Source organism: Balaenoptera borealis (genome assembly GCF_965194805.1).
Source record: "Balaenoptera borealis genome assembly, chromosome: 13".
NCBI lineage: Eukaryota > Metazoa > Chordata > Mammalia > Artiodactyla > Balaenopteridae > Balaenoptera > Balaenoptera borealis.
Window position 1 is genome coordinate 72,553,260 of NC_138870.1, and position 19,837 is coordinate 72,573,096.

Below are 19,837 nucleotides of genomic sequence, written 5' to 3' on the forward strand. Positions count from 1 at the left end.
TTTTTATGTTCAGTTGAGAAAGGACTTGAATTATTTTATGCCCCAAAGCCATCTCTTCCTCACAAAGGTTTTCTCATTGACTTCAAAGTAGGAGCCACAGGGGTGCATATTAACACTGAAATGGATGAAAAACAGATTCAAAATTTTGAATGAGCATAACAAATTGAAAGGCAGCGAGTAGAAATAATCAGCAGATCAGTCACTCTGACAGACCATTTGAATCTCTATTATATTAAAGTCAAATGAAAAGGATGAACATAATTTTTTCTGTGAATGTGGAAAATCTGACAGTAGAAATGCCTATTCATAAAACAGGGGAAAAAGGAAGCATTTAACTCAGATGCAATGTACCATTACTCTGACAATGAAGCACGCAGAATACTTTATTCTTCACATCCCATGCTAAATCTCAGGATATGCAAGGATTTTGGTGACTTAACAGTTCTTAATCATTCTCACAGAGAATTTTTAAAAAACAAAGACCCTAGAAGAGTTAGATACTCTGGTATTCTCTGAGTATAAGCAAGTTATTTTTTGGAGAAGGTTTGCCTCATATGAATCTCTTAATAGTCAAAAGGATAGCATGGAAGATTTATTTTGAGGAGCTTTGATTAAAATTCTTTCTATACATTTCAAAATTTTCTTTTACCTCTGGGTGGAGGATTACTAATTAAATTGACTAATCACATATTTATTGAATATGTTATGATAGTGAACTAGCTGCAGAATAATCAATGGAAGAGTTTTATTCAACAAAATTTGAGGCCATTATAATACTGGAGAACAGAAAGGGTGCCATCAACAGAACAAAAATTTTGAAAAATTCCAAAAAATAGCTAATGAGATTAGATAAATTCTTAAATCAGAACAGAGGAACCTGCAGCTGAAGGCACCAAGAGTAAGTGAGGGATTTCACCCAGTGGAGTTCCAGGTAAGCTCCAAGTTCAGTATCAACTAGTACCAACTGCAGAAACAGCAATCATTAAAGTGTTCATTAAACTCTATTCTGAACAGTTGTTGTCTTCCTTCTTACTGCCATGAAAATAGAAGAGCTATTGATGAGGGATAATTGATAGAGCAATGTGGTTCCATCTCCTTCACAGTGGTTCTAAACCATGGTGGCATTGTTAGGATTAGATGCGGAGCCTTTACAAAGTACTAATTCTTAGCTTGCCCTCCCCAGATAGTCTGAGTCAATTGGTTTTCGCAGGACCCAGAAGTCAGTATTTTTGATAAACTTCCCAGGTAGAAGCTTTTTACAGTTTGGTCACTCGTGAATCCCCAGCATCTAGAACAGTTCCTAACACAGTAGGAACTCAATAGATGTTTGCAGAGTGAATGGATAAATGAATGAGAATCAGATTGCCTTTAAGAAAAATATTAATAACTAGATAGTTGTATATAGTTGAAAGATAAGGTCACAGTTCTAAAGAAAAAAACAAGTGATCCTAGATTTTACACACAATTGAATGATCAATAAAATGTAAGAAAAAAAAAGTAAGCATGTTTTGAAATATATATACACAATTTACTACCAAAGCAAACTATGTGAAAGCATGACTCAAGGTCATACTATAAGCAAATAAATAAGAAATCCAAGAAGTAGAGCACAGGATATAAGTAGCATTTGAGTACAACACAGATGTAGTAAATAACATCTGAAATAATTAAAAGAGAACCCAGTAGACCTTGCCACCTGGAAGATTCTCATTACTGCAGGGAATATTTTCTTTATTTGATCCCCAATCACACTACTGGTTTTATAGTGAATAACTTTATAAATAAATTTTAAATGCTGTTTATTACACTTGAGTTATTTAATCAAATCAAGCCATAAATATTTAATAAAATTACCAAATAAAATATAACTGTTAATAGCTGTGGTATGAAATATATTTGGTCTTCATCACTGGTTCCTGACACAGGAACTACTAAAACCCTTGAGATTCCCTGCATGATGGGAATGTCTTTTGTTATTCTTAAGGAACCCCATTTGATCACACTTGAGTTTATGCTAATGAAGTGACTAAGGGGTTATCCCTAGATAGCCTCGGGGTGGCACTGATCACCAGAGTAAGTAATCAGAGGGCTGGAACTTTCAGCTCCACCCACCAGCCTCCAGGAAAGGAGGTGAGAGGGGCTGGAGATTAAGCTCTATAAAAGCTCTTGAATAACAGCATTTGATGAGCTTCCAAATTGATGACCATTTTCACATGCTTGCTCCTGTGCTGGGAACCCTTCAGACCCTGCCCTATGTACCTCTTCATCTGGCTGTTTATCTGTATCCTTTAAAAATAAACCAGTAAATGTCGTAAAGGGCCTTTCTGATTTCTGTGAGCTGTTCCAGCAAATTACTGAACCTAAGGATGGAGTTGTGGGAACCCCCGATTTATAGTGGATTTAAAACAGTACTTCAGTCAGAAGTATGGGAGCCAGCACTTTGGACCAGCATCTGAAGTGGGGAGCCATATGTGGGACTGAGCCCTTAAGCTGAGCTAGAATTGAATGGAATTGTTAAACACCCAGTTGTTACCAGGTGAATCAGAGGATTGGTTGTTGATTTTGGAACAATATTTTGGCCTGGTTTCTTTCACTCAGTATAATTATTGTAATACTCTTAAGTTATAAAGTATGTATCAGTAGTTCATTCCTTTTTACTGCTGAGTACTGCTTCTTTGTATAGAGATACAATAACTTATCCATTCACCTGTTGATCAACATTTAGATTGTTTCTCATTCTGGGCCTTTACAAATAAAGCTGCTATGAACATTCACACACAAGTTTTTGTATGGTCATAAGCTTTCACCTCTTTTGTGTAAATACCTAGGAGTGGAAAGTCTGGATCATATGGCAGGCGAATGTTTAACTTTTTTAGGAAACTGCCAAACCATTTTCCATTTTGTATCCTACCAGCAGTGTATGGGAGTTTTAATTCCTTTGCATCCTTGACAATACTCGGTATGGTCAATTGTGTACATGTGTTTAAGTTTAACTATTCTAATGAGTGTGTAATAGTATCTCACTGTGATATTAATTTTCATTTTCCTAATGATTAATGATGCTGAGCATTTTTTCATACGGTTATTTTTTAAAGTTGTCTTCTTTGATGCAGTATCTGGTTAAATAATTTTGGTTTTGTTCCTTAAGTGGGATGTAAAATAGTGTTTTAAAAATTCCTCTCAGGTGCTTCAAGTTCTTAAGAATTTTTAAATTTTGTCTTTTCATTCCGATAATGACTTAAAAATTAGTGTGGTTGTATTATGTTTCATTAGGACGACAGTGTATAGCAAAATGCTGCCAAGCAATGTCAACTCCTGCATTTCCATTTGTGTGCATAAAGAATTATCCAGAGCTACTGAGAAGCAAATAGTTGCCTATTTAATGATCAAATACTTGCGCTGAATGATTGATGCCAGGCAATCTACATTGCATTATTGCTTTTACCCTCTGGAATCTTAAGATTTTTTGCATCAACTTTTCTCTAATTAATCAATTCATATCAGCAAATTGACTTTGATATTCTGTATTTTTTCCAGATTTTTCTTCCTTATGTCTTAATATCCTCCATTCTACTTATCACATACAAAAAAAAAAGACATTTTTTTAAAAGTCTCTTCTTGCTAGCTTAGGAGAAGAAAGTCTCTTCAGAACTACATTTCTTCCGCTTTATGATCAAGGAGCATGTAAGATTTGCCACATTCCTCGCATTTATTTTTGTCTTTTTAACATGGAACCACAAAATTATTAACATGAAAAAGTGGGACTATTTTGTTTATGAAGATATATACTGTTACTGTGTACCAACACCTTTTTTTTCTCTAGGTCAATATTGGCACACGTCAATTTAAATATTTTAATATCACCCTTCATCTGATAGGTGTTGAGATACAGGAAGGAGAGGTGAGAAAGGCACGTGGGTTTAGTTGCCCCGCAGCATGTGGGATCTTAGTTCCCCGACCAGGATCGAACCCACATCCCCTGCATTGGAAGGTGGATTCTTAACCACTGGACCACCAGGGAAGTCCCATGGAAACTTGTTAATCATAGGTTAAGGGCAAACAAGAAGAGATGGAACCGGTCAGAATGTCCATCATCAAAAAATTTGCAAACAATAAATGCTGGAGAGGGTGTGGAGAAAAGGGAACCCTCTTGCACTGTCGGTGGGATGTAAACTGATACAGCCACTATGGAGAACAGTATGGAGGTTCCTCAAAAAACTAAAAATAGAACTACCATATGATCCAGCAATCCCACTACTGGGCATATACCCTGAGAAAACCATAATTCAAAAAGAGTCATGTACCAAAATGTTCATTGCAGCTCTATTTACAATAGCCAGGACATGGAAGCAACCTAAGTGTCCATCAACAGATGAATGGATAAAGAAGAAGTGACACATATATACAATGGGATATTACTCAGCCATAAAAGGAAACGAAATTGAGTTATTTGTAGTGAGGTGGATGGACCTAGAGTCTGTCACACAGAGTGAAGTAAGTCAGAAAGAGAAAAACAAATACCATATGCTAAGACATATATATGGAATCTAAAAAAAAAAAGGGTCATGACGAACCTAGGGGCAAGACAGGAATAAAGACGCAGACCTACTAGAGAATGGACTTGAGGATACGGGGAGGGGGAAGGGTAAGCTGGGACAAAGTGAGAGAGTGGCATGGACATATATACACTACCAAATGTAAAATAAATAGCTAGTGGGAAGCAGCTGCATAGCACAGGGAGATCAGCTCGGTGCTTTGTGACCACCTAGAGGGGTGGGATAGGGAGGGTGGCAGGGAGGGAGTTGCAAGAAGGAAGAGATAAGGGGGCATATGTATATGTATAACTGATTCACTTTGTTATAAAGCAGAAACTAACACACCACTGTAAAGCAATTATACTCTAATAAAGATGTTAAAAAAAAAACAAAAGGAGAGGGAGAATCTTGTAAATCATTTAACTTATTCATTCTTTCCACAATTATATGTTTAACATTAGGTGCTAATGCTACATGCTGATGATACAAAGGTGAAAGAAGACATGGGCCTTGCCTTAGTAGAACTTTTACAACATGCATGTTGCATATGTGTAAAATACATTTTTCAGGCTACATGTATTTGTAGAATTTGTAGATTCACTAACTGTGACTAGATGATTCCCCTGTTTTGGCTAATCAAGGAGAGAAATAGTAGAGAGTCATCTTTCCTCCGTGCCTAGAGATTGGAATTTTGATCATCATAGACTTAGAGTACACTAAGAATTTCAAGAACACTTAGAAACAGTGAAGAGGTATTAAATTATTTGATTAAGTTCACACTTTTATTTGCAGTGAAATTATCCAATTTTACTTATCATCATCCAAGACTAGTATAGTTTCCTATGTCATGGCGTAAAAGAATGGACTTAGCTGATTACATCATCATTTATACATCTTTTATTTTCTTATATGTTTTAAAGGAAAAGGGGAAGAAACCCTTCTTTGTTATATTTATGCAATCAAGAATCGATAAGTGATTATTTTTGGTATAACTTCATAAATATTCTTACCTCTCTTCTGCCTTCCATTTGTTGCTTTACCTTAAAAAAAAACTCAGATTATTTGATATTCTAACAATAAGGAACAACTTGGACACAATACTCTCTCTACAGTTTAAAATTTTAAATAGCAATATTTAAGGTATCTTCAACATTATTTGTGACATTTAAAACCTAGTGTATACAAATCATTCATAATAGAAATTTAATTGATTTGATTACAGTCTAACAAATTGTTTATTCTGAATTACTTTCATTTCTACCTACTCTTTCACTTATTTATATTATTTTCTTAAGTTTAATTTAAAAATTCTCTTGTTATACTCAGTTTGTTTTTTTTTTTTACTTTATGCTTAAATTTACAAGCTATTTCAGACAAAATGAAGCAAATTCTGTGGCCTCTGTTTAATTTGTCCTATTGGTAAAATAAAAATTGTATCCTAATATGACCTATGTGCCTCACACTTGTTCAAAGAATTGAAGGATGCCTTATACCCTGTTACTTCACTCCACCCCATATTCCTGCTGTCATTACCACCCACTTCTCATTTTATTATTGCCTTGTTTCAACATGTTGCCCAACTACCCCTTTTACACCTGCCTGTGTTCTCTGCCACATTAATTTAATACCCAGAATGTTATCCCTTTTTCATATTAACCATTTTATTTTTCAGATCAGATAAATTGTTATTTCTAATGATTTTTGTAGTCCCATTTCCAAATCGATGGAAGTTATTATGAAATTAAAACATCATTTTGTGCCCATATGGAAGAGGACATTTTATTGAAAGTACAATGCTTTGTAAAGCTACACTAACATGTATCAGATACTTTGTGTCCTAATTACCATACCCTTAATGAAAAGTGGCTGTTTTGTAAAAAATAAAAAAAAACACATATAGCAGAAATTCATTAAAAATTAAAATTTATGGAAAGTTTTCAGTTAATAGAGTGAATCAAATTGATACCCAACATTATAGAAAGGAGGCAAAAATAAGCAAATAATCCTTTTATCCAAAAAAAAATGTAAGTACTCTGTATACCAGAAATAATAGTACATTATAACCATTTTTATCATAGAAAAAATATACTAGTTCCTTTGAGGAAGCATCCTTTGTCCAGAAAATTTCACTTATGGGCTTCTGAATAGAGCTTTTTAACCTTATTCACAGGTTCATAATATTAACTCCTCTCCAACTACTCTCTACTGTTTAACTGTTTTACTCTCCATGTGCCTTTATTGCACAGTGCTTAACATTCCTTAAGTATTTTTTATTTCATGTACTGTTTCCTCAAAGTAGATTAACTGATTTGACATCATCTTATATTTCTTTTTCATATAAATCTAGGTCCAATATTGATACTTGGTTGAGATCTGCTCCAGCCTCCTTCAGTAACAATATACTTATATATTGGGACTAAAAAATATATTTTAATGTGATTTTTATATTTGATAAGACCCTGGGCCACGAACATGGAATTAGCGATAAGAACAGAAAGATGAGTCAAACATGACTGTGGTTTTCAGCTTTGGTAATTGAGTCCCTTATGTTTAGAGACTGGGAAGGGGCAAAAGATTTGGGAGAAACATGCATAGGAGGAATAATAGATGTGCAGGTGCAAATAATGAGAGTAGATTTGGCTTGATAAGCTTCGGGTGCCTGCATTACTTTCAGGTGGTAATGATTAATAGGTAGTAGGAAATATAAGTGTAGCAACAGGGTGATGAAATAGGTTTGGTAAGACCTAGTTATTTGAAGCTACTGGATTGGATGAAATCCATTGGGAGAATGCTAAAAAAGAAGAAAGGAAGAAAGAGAAGGGAAGGAAGAAGGAAGGGAGAGAGAGAAGAAGGGAGAGAGAGAGAGGGAGAGAGGAAGGAAAGGAAAACAATGAATAGCTCAGGAATCTGACTGTGAAACTAGTGGTCAGTTATTTTAAGGCCAGATTAGTAGGCATAAGCCTAAAGGAGGGCACAAAATAGCACATGTAATCCATGAATAAAAGAAAAAAGGGTATATAAGCATGATTTATAGTTTGTGAACAGAGTCGGAGACTCAAGGTTTCTATCCAGGAATGTAGGAGAAGTGATTCACAAACATTCTGATGGACCACGGGAACCATCAAGTTTATCTTCCACAATTGCTAACTGCCTAGCTATGAAAATTTTTGAATTCAGAATCCAAGAATTCCAACTAATGAATGGACTTGGGTAGGAGATAGAAAACTCGTCAAAAATAGGCTTAAGCAATAAGGACTAACTATTAAAATAGTTATCAGAAAAACAGGTTCATGTACAGGGATTAGTTAATAAGAAACTCTAGTGCAAATGCAAAGTAAGAATCCAGCAGGAGTGCCTATAAAACCACTGTACATTCTCAATATTTTCCCTTGTGTCTAGGTTGGGGCTCTTAAAAGTAGAAGCAAATAAAGTCATTTCAGCTGATGTCTATGGAAGTGGGAAACCAGGTTTATTCACTGAAACACAGGCGTCCCCAAAAGGAAAAGAACAGGCCAGGCAGGCCCGCCCAAAGCTCAGGTGTAGGGTCTCAGGCTCAGCTCCTTTCAGGTTCTCCAATCAAATTAGTCACTCTTCTTCCACGGAGTAGGATTGAAAGGCAAAGAGTACAACTCCAGGGAAGTCCCTCCACATGGAAACATGAGAACTGAGGATAAAGCAACCTCCCCTAACAGAGCACTTAAGGTTTGTAGTCTCTCTGCCCCTTCTTCCAGGAGTTACTGCTAAAGATAATGAGAAAGTGCTCATTTCTCTGGGTTCCTTTTTTAAAAGCTTTCTCTCTCCCTCTCCTCCCTCTCCTCCCTCTCCTCTCTGTAATAGAACAAAGATTCCTCCCTTTCTGGGCCTTGTTCCAGCCAGCTTAGGGTGCTTGCCATCTTCCACACTAGGGCTAAGAGCAGACCAAGGCAGTTAAGATTTTGATGAGTAAGAGGCTACATCTTGCTACCCTGCCCTAATAATTCCCTAGACTATGCCAAAGGTTAATATTAGTAAGAGAATTGCTCATCTTATAGTTGTTTCATTCTGATAGTAGAATAGGATATTTCCCCTTTTCTTCATTATTTTCCAAGCATAAAATCTGAAAAAAACTGATAACTTTTCCTCAGCTCAAGAGAGGGGGAAGTGGGGTATAAGCAGATAAATGAGGGCCAGTCTCGGAGGGAACTGGGCTGGGGATTTCCTGTCCTTCCAAACTTCCAGGGTATAGTTAGGTGGTTTGTATTTACATCTGCCAAATCTCCTCTCACCAGAAAAAAGGCTAAGTCTACTCCCTATCCTGTAATTATGGTTTTTGGTTCTGAATTTTTGATTGAGACCCCCAGGTAGTGTTTTTGCTGGCACAGATCTTTTCCTACCTAGAGCTTTGGGTGGGTCCATCCCACTATATTGGAGGTATTTATCCTTTTTTTTTTTTTTTTAGTTCCTTCAGCAGCCCTCTCAGCAGCTCTGTTCGCTTTAAATTGTATCAGGAAAATTAAAGAGAATATCTTTTCAATACAAAAAACATTGTGAAGAGATTTTGAAAAATAAATTTATTGGATTTCCACCCAGTGTTCTATGCTGATTATTTTTTTAGCTTCCCTATATAGCATTTTATTCAGAAGTCTTTAATAAATTAAATTACCTAGGCTGTTAATAATTCAAGAGAATATATCAGAAGCGTGCGACATTTTCTCCTGCCACGTTGTGCTACAATTAGTCTTTTATCAGCTTCATAATTTATGGCTATTTTTTTCGCAGTCTTTTAAATTTTTCCTTTAGAAAATTGGTTTCCTTCTTTGTAAACTTCTCTTTATTTTTAATAATATAATTTGCTTTCTGTGTTTTGGAATGATGTCATACCAATGGAAATTATATTAGACAAGAAGATTAAAATTACATTTTATTGTAAGTCATTGAAAATGTTCATAGACAAATAGAAATGATCAGACACTTATCATTTTTGCACTATAAAATGTAAGTCCTACAAAGAAGATAATGAAAATAAAATAAATAGCGATTAAATTGTGAATAATTAAACGAACCAAAAGAAAAATATGTAAAATTAGATTATCTACTCTTATTCCACATACATATGTTGATATAAAATGATGTTCCTTTATTTTTCACCAAACTCAGTGCTTTGCAATGATTGCCTCTATTGTTTTGATATTACATTATTGCTAGTAGCATTTAGGATTTTGTTTGTTTATGTATCAGACCTATCCACAGTGGCTAAAACAAAAAGGAATTTTTTTTTTTTCAAGTAACAAGAGTCAGGAAATAGGCAGTTGAGGTCAGTGCAGCTGCTTAAGGAAATCATCAAGGACCAACACTCATCCTGGCTTCCTGATCTACCATCCTTAGCATATAATTTTGGACACTGCTCCACTTCTAGGGAATTTGATCTTATTTCAGGCAGAAAATAAGGGCAAAAGGCAGGGCAACTCAGTCTGTCCTACGAAGAGGCCTCTACTTATAACCTTGGCTGGAACACAGCAACCCCAGACCCCTTGCAATTATTTTTAAATGTGTGTTTTAACCAAATAAAAGTGGGGCTCTCTTAGGCCTTCCTCAAAAAAACAAGAAAAATCTCAAACAAACAACCTAACCTAATTAGAAAAAGAAGAATAAACAAAACCTAAAGTCAGTAGAAGGAAGGAAATAATAAAGATCAGAAAGGAAATAAATAATATAGAGATTAAAAAAACAATAGAAAAAGTCAATAAAACCAAGAGCTGTTTCTTTGAAAGGATAAACAAGATTGACAAACCTCTGGCCAAGCTCACCAAGAAGAAAAGAGAGAGAACACAAACAAAATAAGAAATGAAAAAGGAGACATAACAACTAATATGCAGAAATACAAAAAACCATAAGGGAATACTATGACTAATTATATGCCAACAAATTTGACAACCTAGAAGAAATGGACAAGTTTCTAGAAACATATAGCCCACCAAAATTGAAGAAGAAATAGATAATTTGAACAGACCTATCACTAGAACTGAAATAGAATCTGTAATTTAAAAACTCCCTGCAAACAAAAGTCCAGGACCAGATGACTTCATAGGTGAATTCTACCAAACATACAAAGAAGAATTTATACCAGTCTTTCTCAAACTCTTCCAAAAAACTGAAGCAGAAGGAACGCTCCCAAGGACATTCAATGAAGCTACCATCACCCTGATACCAAAACCAAAGACACCACCAAAAAAGAAATTACAGGCTAAAAGCAGGGCTGTCTTAGTAAGAAAATAATATATTTGCCATTGCATTTCTTTTTGACAGAAATAGGTTACAACACTATAATGATTGCAGAAGTTTTCAAAATTAGAATGCTTAAGATTCAACTAGAATGTTTATCAGAGGTAGATTTCAAGTCCTCAAAAGGAGAGACTCATTCAGTAGGGGAGAGTCATCTCAGTTAATTCTGATACAGATGGTTCACAGACCATTCTTTGAGAAATGCTAGTAAATTCTAGCAAAGTTCATTGAAGATCCTTTCCATTACGATTAGTGGAGTTCAGAGATAATTGGTGTTTTAATTTATTTGAACTTTTTGCTTCATCTTCTTGTGATTTTATTCTTTCATTTTCTTCTAATATTTTCCATCGTTTTCTTTATTTCTATATGTGAGACTATCTCTTATTGCAAACCTTGTCATTTCTAATAATAATAATGATTAAGTGAACTTAATAATTATTTTTCTATCTTCATTGATTCTTTTTTTTAAAACACATTTATTTATTTATTTTTGGCCGCATTGGGTCTTCGTTGCTGTGCAGTGCTTCTCGTTGCAGTGGCTTCTCTTGTTGCGGAGCACGGGCTCTAGGCATGCGGGCTTCAGTAGTTGTGGCACGCGGGCTCAGTAGTTGTGGTGCACAGGCTGTTTCTCCACAGCATGTGGGATCTTCCTAGACCAGGACTTGAACCCGTGTCCCCTGCCAGATTCTTAACCACTTTGCCACCAGGGAAGTCCTGATTCTTGAAACATAACCAGTCTGGAAACTGTAATATGCTTTTGGGAATAAACTCTAGATCCATTACGTAAGGCAAATTTTGAGACATATTTAAAGATGGCAACATATTGAGACTTTTTCAAGTTTGAGAGTATGCAAGCATCAAGTCCTCAGAACTGCTGGTGAAAGAAGACTCCTTTTCTATCTCTTCCCTTTGATTCTGGTACTGATTTTAGCAAATATCTTTCATAGCCTTCCATTGACTAGAATGTGGTCTACCTTAAAAGAAGCAAAGGAGCTTAGTAGCTGTAAATTACTAAGCAGTTCCACCCTCCTTGCTCATATTCAGTGATGAGCTTTAGCAGGCTTGTGCCAGCTAATTAGAGGCAAGTGTCAACACCTATTTCCAACTCCATGATCAATGACGTCAGCTTGGTAGTTTGAAATTGGCCTTCGTGGGTATATTTTACACCCCAGAAACTGGAAAATGCTACAAATTAAGTTTTTGCTTTGTTTTTACTAGAACATTACTGCTTATAAATTTACCCGACTTTCCTCAGCTTCAGCCCCTCAGAAATTTGAGTTTTGTTTTGCATAGCTAAGAGGTAGGGCTGAAAGAAGCAAGAAAAGAAAAAGGAAGGAAGGAAAGTGGGAGAAAGGAAGGAAGGATGGAAGATAGAGACAGAGAGAGATTTGGTGAAATCAATCAAAATTTGGGCCTGCCTTGTTCTCAATTTCATTCAAAATTTTTAAAAAAAATTAATTAGAGTCTGAGGATCTGAAATAGAATCCTTCTTAATAAAATTAAATTAAAAACATTTTTCTCAATACCATAACTAGTTTCTACTAAAAAATTCTTGGTTACATTGAAATTGTTTTACTCATCCATCTCCAGATGAAGAATCTAGGTATTTTTGAAGGACGGGATAGGAAGAAAGGTATGGAATAGCTCTAGAACAAAGTCATATAAATGATTTACTGTGTTCTGTAGGATACAGATTATGGGTTGCTGAGATCATCGCAATGGAAGGTACTGATTTGCTTATAAGAAAGTAGACAGTCAGAACTGAGTCAGCTCTCAAAGAACGCTACAGAATGATGTCCTATAAAATTCTACCAAGACAAGCTGCATTGTTAGGCAGCCTCCACACAACCTGTTTTTGCAAGATGCCCTTGACTGATGCATAGAGCCAGCTATCCTTAAATCAACACAGTATAATAGTGAAGAAATAATTTTGTAATTGCTTTTGTTGTGGCAGTTCTACGGAATCCTCAAGGCAAACTGCATACTTTGAAATGGGATGAACTACTAAGTTAGTACTCCAAAAACAACAGTCCCACATAGGTCATTGATTAATGATATGCAATACATGCACTCTGGTTAAGTTTGTATTTTGCAAGTCAATCTAAATAAGTCTGGCACACCATGTAATAGACTTGAAAAAAGATCTCAACTAAGGATATGAACTTTGGGAAGACAGATATACCAAGAGTCATTGTAAAGAATACAGTCACCATCCCTTCCAAAAGAATCCAACATAACAGTTTAAAATAACAGAAATTCTGAAATAGGTATTTTATGAACAGACAAGGCAGTCATAAGACTCTATTAACTGTGTATACATACATATTAAATGATCTTATTTTGCTTCTAATTTTTATTTAAATCTGTCACAGTATCTGTCTGGTTCCATTCACTTTTACCTATATACACCATGAAAGACATTTTTCTAATTGATATTAATATTATTAATATTATCAAATGTTCTTCTCAAGAATTGTATACCAAACTATTGAACTAAAAGTGATTAAGTCCACCCAATCTCATGTGTATTAAATATTCACTTGGTAAAAACCTAACTCAAAGCAGAGAAATTTTTAAAATAGGCCAATTTCACAATAACTGAGGACAGGTGTGGAGGTGACAGAGGCATAAGGGTGGATCTAGGGCTCACACATTGTCCTTAGAACTCTTTCTACCTACTCACCCTGCTTCTCTCTGAGTTTTGGCCACATTCTCTATTAATACAATCAGGTTTCCTCCATGTGGTGGGGAAAACGGGCAACGCTAGTGCTTAATTATACTTTCTGCGCTGTGAATCCAGAAACAAGAGAGTAACTTTTAAGCATCCTAACAAAGAAAGAATGTCCCAGTTTAGTCTAAATTATGTGTTTATCTTTGAAACCAGTCACTGTGGAGAGGACAATGAGTTGGTCAGAAGGCCTAAATGGAAGCTAAGCCATATACCTTCTCCTAAATCTGGGAATAGTTGAGATTGATATGATTTATTTTCAGTACTTTTTAGCTTCCTCACAAAAGTTAGCAGAATTTTAGTGCTTTTTTTTTTTTTTTTCAGTTCACGCAGGAATAGCTGATGAACATATATAACAATTTCCAGCTTACAAAGTGTTTCTTCACAGATGTCATCATATTTGCTTCAGGTAGTTTGAGTAGGTTTTTGTCCTTTGTTGCTGAGAAGCCTAATTCACAAAGCCTAGTGGACTTGGTTTTCCATATTCAGTCTAATTCATTACAATTATAATTATTGCAAATGAGAAAACTGAGATTTAGAGATGTTTTTCAAGTACCCAAGGTGAATAAGGATTCTATTTCAGAATTTCAGACCCCAATTCATGTTTCTCTTTTTTTGTTTTTGTTTTTAAATTTGGAATGAATCTGAAAAAGAAAGCAGGTCCAGCTATTGATGTATTTTATCATCTTATTTATTTATTTAAATTTCTGTACCATCATTAGCCTGCCTTTTGAGGGCAACTATATCCCAAAGCCAGTAAGAATCCAAGTGTTGCTTTCATCTCAATGATGATTTATAAATTACTTTTTGGTGAATGAGAAACAGTGACTCTATTTGCACTGTAAGACTTCCTTGTTCTTGATTAAATTGCTAATTTGAATCAATAGGAATAGAAAGTCACCTTGGTTCTTACAACAACACTGTTAGGTGAACATATTGCTCAATTTTCTGTTCATTTTGTGGAAGAAAATCAGAGCACCATCAGCCTAAGACTTTATTCAAAAATGCTGCGAACAGGAATGTTCACAATGACCATTGTCACGAAGAAGGAAGGAAAATTTTAACTGAGCTTTAGCAAGAGGAGTTATACAAAATTGAGCTAATTTTGGAAATAGTTGGTCAAAATCAGTTCTAGGAAGATGGAGAAGTTGTTCTGCAGATTAGTAGTTATTTGTTAGTCAATTTGAATTTCTCAAGAAGTATGAAGAGGAAGAGTTAGGGACTAAGATCATGTGTCAGTAGGGTGGGAGAAACAGCTGTGGGAGACAAGGACCTGCCTCAGTAGAAACTGTCAGTCTTTCAAGCTCTCTTACAATTCTATTCTAGTCTATGGAGTATAGACTCATCTCCCCTCATTTATGTTTGGGTTACATTGTCTGTCTGGACTGCATATAAATAGAACTCTGTTAATGCATCTCATTATTTATTTACAAGAAGATCTAGCTTTTTGAATTCCTTTTTTAAATAAGTTATTTGTACTTAACTTAATCAAACCCCAAAATTTAACCAAAACAAAACAAACCTAAGAAAACCCTCTTTCACTCATTGTCACTAAATGTTTTTAAAATATTCCCCTGATAGCTTTGATCTGCATTCTTGTATCATCTATAATTGGACAGTAAGAATTATGTAGGGCTTGCTTAATACATGAATATAATATTATATAGAATTTAATACAGTAGTTAAAAGGATGGATTAATATATCTTAATGTAAGCTAAATTATTTAAAATCTGTTACCTTAAATATATTAACTTGGAAAATAGCATCAATAATTCTGTTCACTGGAAACCATATAACAGGGGCTCTGAAAATGCATGAGCGCTGAATAATATTCATTATTGAAATTCATTTTCTAATAACATATCAGTGTAGCCCTGTCCAACTTATAATATGCTCACCTGATTTACAACGGACCTTCTTGAGTAATAGTTATCAGGGTCATACATAGTTAATAATTCAATATATCAGCCTAATTTGAAACAACTGATTGCTTTATTGAACAATATAATTAAAATATGTCTAATCTGTTGGGTATTTAAACATATTAACATGGTGACAAAACAAGTTTAACCAACATTTAAAGGTTCCCAGTCATCACCACAAAACAACATGGAGGGAAAAGTAAAGAAACCAAGAGGTACCTGTCTATACGCAGTGTGTTCATTGGACTCACTGTATCTTTGGATCAGACTGGTTTTGAAAACAGAGTGTTTGTATAAATAATAAATGCAGTCACCCCAACAGAGAATCTTTCTGTTTTAACAAGACCAAAAAATTAAAATATATCAGTTGCTTTACATCTCCCACAACATTGCAGTAATCTTGGAAGCACAAATGTTTCACCTTGTCAATATTTCATTGTCAATACATGTTTTAAGCAAATATTAATATAATACATAGTATCATTGTACCTGTAATGCATAGGAAGCCATTTCCATAATTCTAATAAGATTACTCAAACACGACCGCCTACCATTGGATTAAATTGAAAATATGTAACCAAAATTATCTGAAGTAAGAAGCTTGAGACCAAAGAGTCAATTTCTTGTAAGAGTAAATTTAAATGTAACTTCTCTCCTGACTGAGATCCTCCCAGAAATAAATGCAGCAGGTGAGTGACATTGCCTCACGCCAAAATAAAGTTTAAAGTGTATCAAAGCTTCTGTACACCTTAGCCCACAGCCTTCCCTCCTGCAGAAGCCCAGTGACATTAAACCCTCTTGCCTGCCTGAGAGGTAGAATTCCATAGTGGTTAAATGTAGAGATTCTAGAGATAGCTACTTGGGTTCAAACCTTGGCTTTCCCACTCACTGCCTTTAGGACACTGGACAAATCACTGAAAATATCTACCTTAGTGTACTTACTTTTAAAATAACAGAAGTAAGAAATAAAAACCTACCTCACAGCATTGCAGTGATAGTTAAATGGTTGGGTAAGTGCAAAGCCCTCTAAAACAGTGCCTGGTTCATAGTGTGAACTGTGTAAATGTGAGTTCATATTATTGTTTATCCCCATCCTGTTCTAGATGCCCAGGGTGTCTTTCTAGTGGGGAAAACCTTTAAATAAAGTTTAAAGGCATAAACCTGGGCAGAGACATAGAACTTGGGTGACTAATGGCTAATTTGAAGATCCTAGGGAAGCGGACTCAATAAGTAGTGTGATAATTCCCATCAAAATTCAACCTTCAGGATCATGGACAGAGGCAGCAATGAAAGGTCAAACTTTTATATTCTTGCTCTTTTTTCTGTTTCCTAGGCTATTCTTAGAATAGGATACTATAGGTCCACTTTCAATGTAGTTTTGGTTTACAGTATTAGTTCTCAATCTGTCTCCAAGAAAATGTTCAAATTTTGAAAGTAATTCTAATTATCATTTTACAGATGAAATAACTCAATTTAAAAATGATTGCTTGATCTTTCTTATGTCACGCAAGTAATCATAACAGTTAATCCCATACTGGAATCAACTAGTCACAGATTGAAATACTTCCATTTGGAATCTCACTATATCGAGCCAATCAAGGAAGAATTCAGTTTAAAAAAAATGAAATAGGTGAGCTACAGAAAAATGAAAGATTTTAGCATTAGAACAGACCATGCTGTCCAAGTTGAAATCACAAAGCAAGACTTGTAACCCAAGTGCCTAAGAGAATTTCATATTCTGAAGTAATCAAGAGTGTGTTTTCCTAAGTCAGTTTGGTTTGCTCCTCTGATATTCTCTCTTCAGTTTTAATGGTACCATTCTGTCAATGTGAATGGCAATCTGGTGATTCATCCTAGACTTTACCTTCTCTTGCCCCTACTTCTTTGCAAAAAGCCCAATTATTATACTTCAAAATCCCTCTTCATCTCCTCTCTAGCTCCTTTCCTTCCACATCTCTACCTCACTTCCAGCTCTTAGCAGTTTTGCTTGGATTGTCTCTTGACCTCCTTTCTCAATAATATTCCATCAAAGTCAGAGAATGTCAAAACCTTAGTATTAAATATAAAGGCCCTATGTAATAAGACCCAACAACACCTTCCTCCTCCTCTTCACTCCTTAAGATGAGTATGAAATAGTTCCTGCTCTGAATTTCCATATTCTGGGTTAAACACTGGGGAAATTATTGTTTTGCTGCTGTTGTTTTCTGCTCAGACTCCTTTCCTTACCTCTCACAAAAGTAGGAGGACAGATGGCCCCAGCTTGGCTAGTCACAATAGCCTCACTCCACTGGCAATAGTTATTGGTCTAGAACAGATTTAGCCTGTCCAATCAGAGTCTCTTTCCGATGTTTTTCTTATGGTACTAACAAGAAAACTCTATTGTTCTGGACACATGGAACAGGAAACATGGGGTCTTGGGTCAGCTAATGGCTATGTTCCCCACCACATGAAAAAGCCTGTCTGTAAGATAACAAATGATGCTAAGTGGAGAGGAAAGATACGTAGAAAAGCAGTACTGGCAGAGTTGAATTCCCCTTCTAAACCCTGAAGTTTTCAGAGATGCCAAGATTGCAACAGATCTTCCTTTAATTGTCACAGAATCTTCATTATCTTTACAACATATCTAGTTTTTTGTATAAGCAACTTAATTGGGTTTCTGTCACAACCACAGAGTCCTAACTATAAAAATACACAACCTGGACCACATGCTATCTGAGCACTCTCATTTTCTATTGATTTATGTTTGCATATTTTATTCCCCAAATAAGACTGAAAATTTAATGGAGGAGGGGAGAGGGTGGTGCTTCATACATGATTCTGCAAATATTAACACAGTAAATAATACATAATTGTTGAATAAATATGTTAACAGATCACTAATTTAGCAAAGCTTTGAAAATAAAGCAAATTTAAACTCTTTATTTACAATTATGGGTTTTGAAATAATAAATATTTATAAGTCAATTTAAATTTTTTCCTCAAAATAAACTTATAATATTTGACCACAGTAGTCTTATAGCCCAATGTTACCATTTTGCAGATGAAAGATATAGGCCCCAAAGTGATGAAACTTGACCAAGATCACAGTGTTGATATGTGGCAATCTTCTCAACCTTATCCAGACAAGAGACAGAAAAAAAAAAAAAAAAAAAAAAGCTTTATAGTATTTGCTTGGAATATCCAAGCAAAAGTAATTCAATGAGTTAAATTAGATAAAATTACTTAGTCATCTTTATCAGTGTCATTGCTTTCATTTACTTAAAGCTTCCTTTATTTATATTTATTGTTTCTGCTTTTAACAACAAATTTCCCAGGAATTAAAATTCTAGTCACTATAAAAAATAGATTTCTTTCTTTTTTATGTGTTTATGTTTGTCCAACAGAGAGTAAGTCAATAGTAAAGAAGAGAGTGAGTCTGTCAATATGACACTCCAGGATACGTAGTTGATTCTTAAGCTTTTGACATTTGCCCTAAGTATATACTGAGCATCACCCATCAAGACTTTTTAAAGACTTTTTTTCTTTATTAGAAATAAACAGTGAAAGTTGATGTGAATCAGTCTTACAAAATTTTCTCTGAGATAGGCTTCTCACAGAGTACTTAGTGAGAAATGAAATATTTCAGAAATATTCGTGAATGTTTTAAAGTTGTAAAAAATTCCAAATCAGATAAAGAGCATGTGAAATTTAAAAGGGCAAAATTCTTTTTTTTTAGTAAAAAATATTATTTCCTTTAAGAAAACTAGTTTAAGCTGTTTATATGAAAATTTCATCAGTAAAATTAGGGATGAATTTTATCTGTTTAATTTAGTATCTGCAAAAAAAAAACAAAACACCTACTTTGTTTTACTTATACACCACATCTAATTTTTCAGTAAAACGTTCACCACATCAAAGTATACCCAAGATGTGGTCACTTCTCATCATCTCCACTGCTGTCACCTTCATTCAAGCCACCATTTCCCACCTGAATTGTTTCAGTGGATTTTTACTGTCCTGTATACCCCACCTCTAGTGTTCTCTTCTACATACAATATCCATAGGGATCCTATTAAAACATTGCTTTGATTTTGTCCCTCCTATGTCTTCCCAGTTTACCCAGAGAAATGGTAACCTTTATGATGGCCTACCAGGCTGACACAGTCTAGCAGTTTCCTCTCCAATTTCCCATTACTGAATCCTCCTCGCCATACTTCCAACCATCCTCTCTTCCTTTCTGTTCTGCGAACACATCATGCATGCCCACAATGCAGTTTATGCACTCTCTCTTCCCTCTGAAGTGCTCTGCACCCTGTTATATATACATCTTGCTTATTTCCTTCTTCAAGCATCTGCACAAATTTCAACTGTTCAGGGAGACCTGGATTGACCATTGTACATAAAATTAGCT

General features: G+C 35.1%; 1 long non-coding RNA gene across 1 annotated transcript; it reads left to right on the plus strand.

Moving 5' to 3' along the window:
- Window positions 1–553: 553 nt before the first annotated feature.
- On the plus strand, window positions 554–19,280 carry LOC309609850. The gene is made up of 2 exons (XR_014233619.1): window positions 554–8,237; window positions 13,849–19,280. It is a non-coding gene; the product is annotated as an uncharacterized lncRNA (long non-coding RNA).
- Window positions 19,281–19,837: the final 557 nt, after the last annotated feature.